The 10,715-nt window shown below is 50.1% G+C and overlaps 1 long non-coding RNA gene across 1 annotated transcript; it reads left to right on the top strand.

Annotated features, from left to right (window-relative positions):
* The first annotated feature begins 4,571 nt into the window (after positions 1-4,571).
* Positions 4,572-5,455, top strand: LOC310901243. Its single transcript, XR_014585655.1, has 3 exons — positions 4,572-4,671; positions 5,143-5,201; positions 5,409-5,455. It is a non-coding gene; the product is annotated as an uncharacterized lncRNA (long non-coding RNA).
* The last annotated feature ends 5,260 nt before the right edge of the window (positions 5,456-10,715 follow it).

Raw genomic sequence — 10,715 nt, 5'->3', positions numbered from 1 at the left:
GGGGAAACCCAAAAAAGGAGGGTGGGGGACTCTAAAATTGGTTGTGTCCCCCCCAAAATTGGTTGTGTCCCCCCCAAAATTGGTTGTGTCCCCCCCAATTAGGGGAGGAACCCCCAAAATTGGGTGGGCGAACCCCCATATTGGGGGGGCAGAACACTTAAACGGAAGTGTGAAATTCCAGAATTGAATGTGGACCCCCCAGAACAGTCTTCAGGGGTTTAGTGTGGTAAATTTTATCGGGTTAGGGCTGTAAGGGTTTTTAGGGTTAGGGTTTCTAGGGTTTGTTGGGGTAGGGGTTAGGGTTAGATCCGTGGTTGCCATAGCGTTAGGGGTCAAGGTTCTTAGGGGTTAGGCCTAATATTAGGGCGGAAGGCCAAAATAAGAGGGTGGGAGCCCCCCCCAAAATTGAAGGGTTGAAGCCCCAAGTTAGGGGAAGGAACGTCAAAATTGTGGGGTCCCCCAAAATTGGGCGGAAGAACTTTTAATATTAGGGGGGAACCCAAAAAAGGAGGGTGGGGGACTCTACAATCGGTTGTGTCCCCCCCAAATTAGGGGAGGAACCCCCAAAATTGGGTGGGCGAACCCCCATATTGGGGGGGAAGAAGACTTAAATGGAAGTGTGAAATTCCAGAATTGAATGTGGACCCCCCCCCAGACCTGGGGAGGAATCCCCAAACTTGGGGGGGACCCCCAAAATTGGGGTTAAAGCCCCAGATCCCGGGGAGCTAAGCCCCAAATTAAGGGAAGGAACCTCAAACATGTGGTGAGAACCCCAACATTGGGGGAAAGAACCTTAATATTAGGGTGGCAGGCCAAGAAAGGATGGTGGGGGCCTCCAAAATTGTGGGGGGCTTGGAACTGGGGGGAATCCCCAAAATGGAGGGTGAACCCCAAAAGGGGGGGGGGCGAAGCACCAAATTAGGGGAAGGAACCCCAAAATTGCGGGGAAGAACTCTGAAATGGAGAGCTGAAAACCCGAAATTGAGGGGAAACCCCCCAAAACGGCGGGAAAACCCTCCATAAACACGAAACCGGTAATGTAACAGAGCAAAAAATGGCGTCCTACGGCAAGGTGCGAGGCTCAATTTTCTGGGGAGTGCTGGGAAATGTAGTTCTTGGCCACCGGGTTTCCGGGAGTCCATATTGTTTTCCCAGAGCATGCCGGGAGATGTAGTTCTCGGACACTGGGCTTCCGGGAGGCCATGTTGGTTTCCCATCTTTGCTAGACTCCGGGTGCTCTGGCTTCACAGAGAAACCCCCAAACTGAAAAATGTACCTGCTAATATATTGGGCTCTAAATGTAGCCCTGGGTTAATTGAATAACAATCCCTGGGTAAGACTGAAGTGCAGGAGGGGTTGGCTACGGTTTTAAGAGCCGGTTTGCAGAAAAGGGATTTCCCGTTAAGAAATGGCATATACTGATTGTTCTCTTCCTTGCTCTGCCAAGACCTGAAGCACATCTTGGAAGCCAGGCAGAATCCGTGGAGCCAATGGAGTTCTCAAGCTCGACTTCAGCTTCTTCCCAGCTAGAAGACGCAAGGACACGCCGGCTGAGTTCCACAGGCAACGCGCCCGTATCTGTAGACAAGGATTTAGAGATGCTACTTTGGGAACTCTCAGACGGCATACTGGAAGCCAAGCTCGACTTGGACCCAGGGAAGGATGAGGATGACCTCCTCCTTGAGCTTTCCAAGATGATTGATGATTGAACTGCATAGTCCTATGGTATATTGAAAAAAAAAAAAAAAAAAAAAAAGAAAACAACTCTTCTTCTTGTTGGATACCCTGAGGTGATCCTTTTCCTAACTGAGGCTTTGCAATGAGACTTAAAGCACAGTTGGAACTGGTAGAAATTGGCAGGATCTGCACTCAGTTGTCCTAAGTTTTCCTGCTGGTCAGAGTTAAGTTCTTGTGCATGGTTCCGTAACTATAGGTGGCTACCTTTGATATCAAGAGGACAAAGCACTTGTTTCTTTTGGCACAGAAAGATGTCCATCGGCACGCTGTGGTGGCTGTGAATTGACGTAGTGATGGAGCGATGCTCTGAAGGCTTAAACGGAAAGCTTCTTCCTTCCGCCCCCCCTTGGCACAGCTCGATGTTGGGCACATTGTGAAGCCTGGGTGTTCTGATTTCTCGGACAGTTGATACCCAAATCCCGGAGTTACTATGTCAACTCTTGACTTTTATTTGTGTATGCCATTGTTTTGACTGTAATCTTTTCAGATGATGAAGCTGTAGGGGCGGGAGGGAGCAAAATAATTATTCTAGCGTTGTGGACCAAACATGCTGCCAGGAGTGGTGGTGGTGGGGTCAGCCCACCCGGCCTTACTTTCAATTATCAGGGATGATAAAATGGTGTGAAAAGCAGCAGCTCTGCGATACGGCTACGCTACCTCCACTCCCTTCTCTTGTGCTGTACCAAAGTTCCCCCAAGCTTTGGTTGGTGCTTTTTGCTGGTGACAGTAGGACTCCAGGGCGAGTAGTCGGGACTCTCCTGCAGTAACTGGGTCAATTAAGGGTTGGTTTAAGTGCCTCCTGGTTTTTAAAATTGCTCCCCTGAGCTGCTGGCTCTGCTGCCTGCTACAGCAAATGTTCGGGTGCCATCAGCGTCGCACTTGGGCGTGGGCACTGACCCTGCGGAGGAGAGCTGAGACACGCGTGTGTTGTGTACCCTGCCGCCAGTGATCGTTTTCCCCTAGCAGATCTATTTTGAATCATTTCCCTAAATTTTAGAGGAACTTTAGGCTCTTTGTGCTATGATTTGTGAAGCTGTAGGGGCCCTCAGGCATTTGCTGCTGGCAGAGGAAAACCGCTTGTCGAATTTGTTGTAAATACTTTCTGTTTGGACAACAACGCCTGTGTGTGTGTGTGTGCGTGTGTGTGTGTGTGCGCGTGCGTGCTTTGACGACCCCCTGCGACGCCCCAGCTCCGCGAGGGAAGCTTTGAAGCGGCTCTGGGAAAACCTCTGCGGAAGAAACCGCTGCTAGTGACTTGCGGAAAAGGGACTCCACAATCAGTGAGATTGTAAAGTAGGTATGTTTATTCAGCGCTGGGCAGCACGGGAGGTCGTGGGCATGAAGATTGATGACTCTTCCTCGTCACCGCTAGTTGACCTCTTGTCTTTGCACAGACTCAGTTGCTCCTTGGCTCTTGTCCACCTGCAGGACCAGTTTCTCCCAGTTTCTTAAGATAGGCTCGCTCTCTTATTAGGAGACTGACCTTGGTAAGGGGCCCAAGGCTTCTTGCTTTAGTTAATTGGCACAATGCACCATAGTTAGCAAAGACACTAAGTAGCATCCTAGTTTAATGCCGTCAGCGCTCTATCTCTACTTGATAAGATTCTCCTAACTCCCTCTCTCACTGGAGCCCACGCAGCCCTCCGTCCTGCCGAAGGACTTCACGGGGACTTCTGCCGGCTCCGGGTGCCCGCACACAGACAGAAATGTCTTTGAGAGAAAACAATCAGGAGGAGGAGAGCTCAGAGACTGCGGCCGGCTTCGGCCACCTTCCCCTCGCTTTCCCTCTCCGTGTTCAAACCGAGCACTGTTCTGCCGTCAACCTTCGCTGCCTCTGCCCGCGGCGCTGGGCTTTCGCGTGTGCCATTGCTCCTCTACATATTTTATCCTTCCTTTTGTAAGGAATGGTCCAGCAATTCGTGTCACTAAGGGATTTGAAGGGTTAACATCGAGGCCCGGGTCTAGGTGATAAGAGAACAAAGGGGTTTTTAGGGAAAAGTGCTGACTACTGCAGGGGATGTTGCTAGAGTTTCTGAAATCCGGCGCAGAGGCTCCCAAACGAGGAGGAAGGGGGAGATGAAGGACAATTGAAGGACAAAAGCCTGGGAGGAAGACAACCAGCATTCAGCCCGAGCAAGCCCCGAGAGACCACCAGAGACTGATACGCAGGCGCCCCTGGGAGGGGTTTCGGATTCCGGAAACCAATTCTAATAACCCTGCCTCTTCTCGAAGTAGTAATGAATATGTATTAGCCTGGGAGCATCAAAACCAGCCGCCTTACGTAACAGGTGTGCGTCCTGGAGGAGCAGAGACTCCCGGCGCACCCAGCGCTGCTTGCTTGCCTCTATTCGTTTAATAAATTGTAAACTTTGATTGTAATCCTATTTGGATTTATAACAGCCATTTATAACACTTTTTATATTTGTATTTTATTTAAGGCTGTCTTGCCCCCCTCCCCCCCCCAGCCTCGCTGCTCACCAATAAAGCTGGCGCAGGGACTCCTGCCTGCGACCATAGAGACGCGGTCCTCCCGGCCTGCTAGAGCGGCCCCCCACGCTCCTCCAGCATCCCAGCGTCCCTTGTGCGCTCCCGCCCGGCCTCAGGGGCTTCCGGAGGCGGCCCAGCAGGGGCGGCGGGAGCAGCGAGGCGGCGGCAGCCATGGCGTACCGCGGGCAGGACCAGAAGGTGCAGACGGTGATGGTGCAGCCCATCGTAGCCTTCCTGCGGCCGGGGAGCGACGGGGGAGCGGGTGGGGGGCGGCCCGGGCCTCAGGGGTCTCGGCCCGGACCTTGAGGCCTTGTCCCGGGGCCCTGGGGCCTCGTTGCAGGGTTTGAGGCCTTGTCTTGAGGCCTTGTCCCGGGCCTGGAGCTCTTGTCCCCGTGCTGAGCCCTTCACGCAGTGCCCCAGAACCTCATCTTCCGCTACCTGCAGAGCGTGAGTAGCGCGGGGAGAGGACGGGGAGGGGATGGGGATGGGGATTTGGAGGGGGTGGGGGGAGCGGGGAGGGTCCGGGGATCTCCCTCGCTGAGTTTTCGGCTCCCACCCGTTGCTCGGGGCAGGTTTGTGGGGAATGGAGAGCTGTGCGGCGTGGTGGTGGGTACAAGGAGCTGCTGCGCAGCCCGGCGTTTCCCCCTCGTGTTAACGGGAGTGGGATCGTGCAGCCGGGCGTGCAGGAGTGTTCCCTTGTGACTGGAAACGTGTCCTTCAGCAAACGTGTAGTATTCACCCAGTCATATAAGACTCTAAAATGTCAGACTGTTAATTGAAACTGCCCCTGAGAGTTGCTCCTTGGAGTTTTTGGGAGCTCTAGCGGCTATGGTTAGCGGGTATTTCTGAACACACGAGAGAGAACAAAACTGCTCGCGGTGTTTGTGTTCCAATTTACTCTCCTCCTTCGTTCTGCAGAGCTCGAGGATCCAGGTGTGGCTGAGCAAGTGAACGTGCGGATAGAAGGCTGCATCATCGTGAGTGTCAGCACGACCCCACGTTACATCGTTAGTTTGTTTTCCCTCATTCACAATCCTATTTTTTCTTGTCAAGAAAAACTAGCCCAAGGGAAAAAAGAAATCGTGCTTCTCTAACAATTAGTCTTCGTTGTCCAGCCTGGGTCAGCACAGCTGACGATGGTTCGTGTTGTTGCTGAACTAATTGCCACTGTTGCCGATTTCTAGGGCTTTGACGAGTACGTGAATTTGGCGCTGGACGACGCAGAGGAGATTCACTCCAAGGCAAAATCAAGGAAACAGCTGGGTGTGTCGTGTGTCTGTGCAACCCGAGTGACGCGCGGTCTGAAACCTGCCCGGGTGAGCCTTCTAGGTAGCAGCACTGAGACGTACCAACCGTGTGACGAGCCTTGCTGTTGAAGTTCAGTGAGCAATTCCTGGCTACATCTCTGTCCCTGATGATTTTTGAGCTGCTGATTTTGCTGGATGAAGGAGAATCTGTCCCTGCCTGAGACCAGTTCTGGTCTTTGAAACGTGTAATACCAGGCGGCCTGCACTCTGCATGATGGGCAAAACCCTGCTCAACCACACAAAACACTTTCTGAAAACACGAGATTATTCTCAGGTTCTGGGCTCTCTCTAATCCCCTCTTTCCCTTCTCTTTGCTGCAGGCTGGATCGTGTTAAAAGGGGACAACATCACTCTTCTACAGAGCGTTTCTAAGTAGAATTTGCCATCCTTAGAACAAAGGTGGCTGCCGTGCTGCGGAGTGACTGAGTGCCAGGGGAACGCGGCCCACTGGTAGATAGGAAGTTATTTGTAACTGGGGTTGCATGCTGAGGTCAAAAGTCTTTCCTTTGTGGGAGCGAGTTGTTTGTAGCTTGAAACAATACGTGATTTATTTCACAAATAGCCATTTTTCACATTAACTGTAAATGTAAACCACAAATCTGCCTGTTTTCAGTCTCTTCCTTCTGTGAATGGAGAAGGAGGAGAAATATAGAAGCGTGGGCTTTTCTTTTTGCTGTGGATCTGATAAGTTTCGATAACGCTATGTGCTTTCTTGACCATTACATCTGCGTTATGTGGCCAGGGTGGACTCGTTCAGGGCACGGAAGCCCCACACAGTCCTTGAGCTAGCAGGGTGCTAAGGAGGGTGTTGGAGATTTTGCATACAATTGCAGCCCTTTGTTGCTGCAGTGACAGGTTCCTCAGATTCTTTCTAAACAGGGTTTAGCTTGTTGAGAATCTTTTTGGGAGTGTTTATTGTGGATCAGTCAGTAAAAGTATCTTAGTGGGCCCGTGAGGGATTTGGGGCTGTGGTGCAGTAACCCAGTGTTTACAAGTGTTACTGCTATGCATGCTTGTCCAATAACGTCTCCAGATCAGAGAGTGAGAGCGGGCAACTGGTTTGGATTAAATCTGTCACTTCTTGCTGCTTTGGACAGAGCCTGTAGATTAAACCCTTGTGCTGTTCAATAAGCTGGGGTATCAGATGTGTCGGTTGGGTTTTTATCATTTGATTTATTTTTTTTATCCGTTTGGAGATCTGTCTTTTCTATTTAAGTTTCCCCAAGAGAGCTGAGTTGCTTGATGCATCGACCAAAGAGAAGTTCCCCGGCTGACTTGGGACAGCCAGTCCCCTCGTTTTTCTGATCACAAAAAAAAAAAAAAAAAAAGAAAAAGAAAAAAATCGAAGAAGAAAAATTTTGACTGTAACTGTAACTCAGAAACTAAGATTACCTAAATGGAGAGAAATGAATTTTGATGCACAGGCTGTGCTAGAAATCTGTTAATCAGCATTCAGTTTTTCAAAACTTCAATTTGTGTATCATCATCATGAAAATTAATAAATTCAAGGTGGGAGATCCTTTCCTGAAAGGGAAGGACAGAAATACGAGTCTTGCTGTGGGGCCTACCCAGCGCAGTTCTGCCATTCCGAGAAGTAATACGTCAGGAGTGTCACAGCAGACGTTCCCAGGAAGAAACCTTTGAGGGGCAGCATGACACACTTGATTGGCTAAAGCAGCTTCAGCTGGACAGCCTGCTGCTGGGATGGGTAATTCTAAGTTGTGTTCAAGTTGCTGAGTTCCTTTCAGCATGTAGTAAAGATGTAACGTGCCGATGTCGTTTGGGAACAGGAGGCATTACGTGTCACCAGCAGTGGGCACGTAGGGAACAAAACAGTATCTTACGAGGTCCTCCACATCTGCCTTTCATTTTGTCCTTGGTTTGCCAGCTGGAGCTTTCAGGAGGTGAGGAAGGAGGCTGTCCCAGTGAATAGTTCAGGTGTTGCAGGGTATTTGTGATGCAGTGCTTGTAAAATTTACCTGCCCGCATCTCCTGTTACAGGCAGCCCCCCGTGGGCCCTGTGAGATGGGGAGCTGCTGCCCGGGGTTAGGCCCAAGGTGCCCTGTCAGGCCCAGGGCCGCCCTTCCCCTTCCCCTCGCCCTGCCCTTCCCTCCCGCTCCTCAGCCCTTGCTCAGGCCTTTTGGGCCGTCTGGCCGTCCGTCTGTCCATCCATCCGGCCGTCTGGCCGTCCATCTGGCCCTGTGTCCCTCCATCCCACCGCCCTGCCCCGTCCCTGCCGTCTCCCTAGGGAAGCAAAGAGTCCCTGGGCTGCCTTCAGGGGGGAGGTTCTGCTCAGGAAATTAAAGCTTCCCCCTTAACGGGCGCCTTGCGAGTTATTTTGAGTTCCAACCTTCTGCCTTCCTTTCGTAGCAGTGCCTCTGAGGGGTGCGCTGTAAGGTAGCCGTCATCTGGCGCGCTGCTCCTGCGTTTCCCAAAGGAACTGCCTTCGGGATCTGACTAACTCTGGATGCACGCGGTTGTCACCTTAATTTCTCCGTTAGTTTGCTGAAAACAACCCGCTTGGGTGACCTTTGTGTTTGTTTCTTCAAACTTGGATCGAGGAGGTCTCTGTTTCCTTATGTTGATGTTCACGACGAAAGTGCAGAAGGGATGCTTACTGTTGCCCGGGTCAGTCCTGTTGCCAGGATGGGAATGTTTAGCCTACCGGCCCTCTGGTGCTGTTAGGCTGCACTCGGAGTGTGAGCTCTGGGCCTTATTTGGAAAAGACTGCGTTATTTGAGTGTACAAACCCGAGATATTCTGCGGATAGGTGATTCTCAAACCACGTCAGAACCACCGCTGTGACGTGTGCTGGAGTCGGACGCGCGTTTGACTGATCAGGCGGAGCAGGTGAATTGAATTTGTTGCTGGATGGCGAGGTGTTCTGGGGGAAGAGCTAGTCTAAGGAAAACTTCCTCTTACTGCCCCTTCCCATCTCAAATGGCCACTGCCTGGGGAAATTGCTTCTTTATGACATTAACTACAACGTTACAGTGAGGATGAGGAATCATCATTACTCCCATAGTTATTTGCTGCCAGGCCGCAGCGTTGATTTCAGAGATTTAAAAAAAAAAACAACAGGAAAAAGAAAGGAAGTATGTATTCTTTCACATACTCTCTTTTCCCTGAGAGTAAATGTTGTAGCTTCAGCAGTACCCTTCCTCTGGAAACGATTCCCAGTGCCTGCTCAGACACTGGGGAGTAAAATGACAGAACAATGGAGGAGAGCCACCCGATATAAAGAAAGGAAAAAAGGGGTTATGGATGAAGGGAAAGCAACTACATAAAAAATTGGTGCTATCTAAAAATTGGTTAATGGTTTGGGACCTGCAGGTGCTGCCTACACGTGCGTGTGTTGCAGTCGTGCCTGTTGCCACTGCGCAAAATGGAGAGAGCTTCTTTGTCGAATGCAGCATGTTAAAGAATGCGCCATTGCCTGGAAGAAATGCACGGCCTTCCCTCGTGTGGGACTTCTTCCCCATTGATCTGTGGTTTACCTGAAGGTTTACCATAACCTACATAAGTTTCAAAAGCAAGCAAGCAACCAACCAAAAAACAACACCAACATTAAAGAGTGGCAAGGCAGATGCTCATCTGGGGACTCTGACTCATCGGTGACATCACCAAGCAAAGCATTGTGAGCGCTTCGGGTCGGGGCTGCTGTGGCGAGCCTCGCAGCCGGGAGGGAGAGCGGGTACGGTTCGCCTCTGGCGGGTCTGTGTCAGCCCTCTGCCCTGGTGGCTTCGTTAGCAGTGAGAGTTTGACTGCTGTGTTCCCAGCTTTCGCTTCTGCACCGACCGTGTGGCAGAGCCCGCAAGCTGCTTCCTCAGCTGGAAGAGGAAGAGGAGTGACCTCAACTGTGCCGAGGTAAAGCAGAACCGTTGAAAAGATTTGTCAAAGATGCGGCTGGTACCAGCGCAGCCGCTGCAGCTGCAGCAGGTCCTGGAGCATTGGAGAAGATAGAGAGGGGTTTCTTCGTGAAAAGAATGCTGTGAAAGTGTTTTCACGCCAGAAATTAGGAGAAGCGCCTCTGTTGTTTGGATATCCTCTATTGACCTGGCACACGGGCATTACAGCATACCTGGCACACTCTTTGTATTGTTTGTAAAAGAAAAAAAAAAAAAAGTGTTTTAGGGCAGGCCAAAAACCTGCCTTGGCACTTCCACATCGCAGCAGTGCTTGCAGGCCGTGCATCCTGGATGCCAGGCAAGGATCTAAATCCGATGGTGCTGTTGGTAACGTGAAGTTCAGGAAGCACTTCTGGGTTTTTCTGCTCTTCCATGTGAATTTTTGCCCTGTGAAGGTGGTGTACTGAGCTCTTTTCTTACCAACAAATAGGTTTAAAAGCAGTTACAGCAAGGATGAGCTGTGTTAGCAGGAGGCTCTTCTGTGCTTTGACCATGGGAAGATGAATGGTTTACCTATGCACCGTTAAATATAATTTGACACCTAGCACACAACACTTGCAGCCTGTGGGGTGCTTTAACAAGCAGGTAAATCAGCGGAGACTGTTTTGCAGCAAGGCTGATGCTGGGTGATTAAAAAGCAGGGTCACAACAAGGAGAAAAAAAAAAAAAAAAAGCTTTGGAGATCTTTTTTAAAATGAGACTGCTTTTTATGGCATTTAGGGCTGTGAGGTATCCTTGGTTTTTGCTTTCTTCCCATTCCTTAGACCAGATCCATTCATATCCTGAACAGCGTTCTGGGTCTGTTCAGGAAAATGGAAGGCAACAAGCAAAATGATGAGCTCCTTGGGCATTCAAAAGAGCTCAGTCTGGGAAAGATTTCAAGTCCAACTTCCATGCTAAGGAGCACCAGTAATTTTTAGAAGTAGATGCAGAGGAATCTGCATGGCACTAAGTGTGTTTCTGAAGGTGCTAAAGGTCAGAAGTGACGATTCCTCTCAATACTAAAGAAGAGAAGGAAACCTTGCACTTAACTACTGTTTTTATTCCCTTTGTCAAGCAGTCAAAACCAACAACTAATACGGGAACCCAACTTTTCCCCTCTTTACTTTAGATTTGGGAAAATTCCCTGCCAAAATAATACTTCCTGGAAAATTCACTAGTGTTTGTGTGAGTAAAAGGTTCCAACCTTTTATTATTAATTTGTAAGAACTATTTCATCCGCTTTTGTCCAGAAGAGTCAGAAATAATTTGCACAGAAATGTGCAGCATTTTAATG

The sequence above is a fragment of the Anser anser genome (assembly GCF_964211835.1).
Source record: "Anser anser genome assembly, chromosome: 5".
Lineage (NCBI taxonomy): Eukaryota > Metazoa > Chordata > Aves > Anseriformes > Anatidae > Anser > Anser anser.
Note: the sequence above shows the minus strand (reverse complement) of the source record. Positions and strands in the feature narration are given on the sequence as shown.